Raw genomic sequence first — 1996 nt, forward strand, 5'->3', positions numbered from 1 at the left:
GCACAAGGGGAGGAGGAAGGAAGGCTGTGTAGTTAATAGAATTTAAATCATGATTTTGATTCCGGCTCCTGATGATCACTAAACAATGTAATTGAGAAATTAATATTTTGCAAGGGAACTCTTATCTTGTGTAATGAATGATGCTATTTTTGCCACATTTTTATATAGACCTTAGTGGTCCCCTAATACTGTAACTGAAAGTCTTTTATTTTTATATAGACCTTAGTGGGTCCCCTAATACTGTATCTGAAGTCTCTTTATATAGACCTTAGTGGTCCCTAATACTGTATCTGAAGTCTCTTTATATAAACTTAGTGGTCCAATACTGTATCTGAAGTCTCTTTTATATAGACCTTAGTGGTCCCTAATACTGTAATCTGAAGTCTCTTTTATAGACTTAGTGGTCCCCTAATAAGTATCTAGAGTCTCTTTTATATGACCTTAGTGGCCCTAATACTATACTGAAGTCTGCTTTATATAGACCTTAGTGGTCCCCTAATACTGTATCTGAAGTCTCTTTTATAGACCTTAGTGGTCCCTAATATGTATCTGAAGTCTCTTTATATAGACCTTAGGGTCCCTAATACTGTATCTGAAGTCTCTTTAATAGACCTTAGTGGTCCCTAATACTGTATCTGAAGTTCTTTTATATAGACCTTAGTGGTCCCTAATACTGTATCTGAGTCTTTTATATAGACCTAGTGGTCCCTAATACTGTATCTGAAGTCTCTTTTATATAGACCTTAGTGGTCCTAATACTGTATCTGAAGTCCTTTATATAGACCTAGTGTCCCTATACTGTATTCTGAAGTCTCTTTCCCAAATTCAGCTTGGTGCAGAATTCCAGCCTCAGAGCCAGTCCCAGAAGAGGCCTGTCCTTATGTGCCATTTCGAGTCTGCAGCTCTGAGGAAGAGGGTGGGGGGGGGGTCTTGGTCCGACAATGCCTTTTGCTCCTTTGAAAGCCATGATTCTTCCTCTTCAGGGTGGGCCAATTCTCTGGGCGAGCATAGGAGAAAGGGAGAGAAGGGAGGAAGAGGACCATGCTGACTCTTGCCCTCGAATCATAAGGGGAAGATTCAGATCGGCCTTCTGAGCTTTCATTTTCTCAAAGGCAGAGAGGATAACCAGGGTCGGTTACACCTATCACATTTTCAGCCTGGGGGGCCATAGGCGGCTTGGGGGGGGGGGGACGGACTCATGTTAAGGTTAAAAAAAACCAAAGTGAAATTGGCATGCCGTGGGACCTTGAGGGGAATTCAAAAAGTTAACAACATGCCGAAGCAGAAGTAAGGAGGAAATATCCCAGTTCACGTGTTTAATTAGGGGAATATCCCAGTTCATCTGTGTATTTAAGCCTTAGGGAAATAATCACCAGTTGAAACGTAGTTGTCATTAGGGGAACATATCCCAGTTCAATGTGTTTAATTAGGGAAATATCACAGTTCAACGTGTTTAATTAGGGAAATATCCCAGTTCAATGTGTTTAATTAGGGAAATATCACAGTTCAATGTGTTTAATTAGGGAAATATCACAGTTCAATGTGTTTTCACTGTTGATTTGTTTAACGGTTTCCCTGTATTGTTAAGTTCAATAAATGGAACATCTTTCCAAAAGTCATGAAGTAATCAAGGTAAAAAATCCTGATTCCAATATTGACCAAAATAACTTCCGTGAATCGAGATGCCGTGGGAGAAAGGGTCCGGGCAGAAGAAGGACAAGAACAGGAGATCAGCACGATGGGAGGAAGAAGGTCAAATGTCCCTGAAGTCTCTTTTTTCTTTATTCTGTTCCTCGTCATCATCAGTGTGTTCAGGGATGAAGAGCGGCGACGATGAACCGCCACATCGCTTTCATTTGTCACTGAATCGAAGAACGAGCTCTTGTTGTGTCGAGGATTTTCCTGCAGACAGACTTCATTATCGCTTCAGACAGCTGCTGTGTCACGCCAAACTGTCTGTGTGTGTGTGTGTGTGTGTGTGTGTGTGTGTGTGTGT

Source organism: Etheostoma spectabile, unplaced genomic scaffold (assembly GCF_008692095.1).
Source record: "Etheostoma spectabile isolate EspeVRDwgs_2016 unplaced genomic scaffold, UIUC_Espe_1.0 scaffold325, whole genome shotgun sequence".
NCBI classification, from domain to species: domain Eukaryota; kingdom Metazoa; phylum Chordata; class Actinopteri; order Perciformes; family Percidae; genus Etheostoma; species Etheostoma spectabile.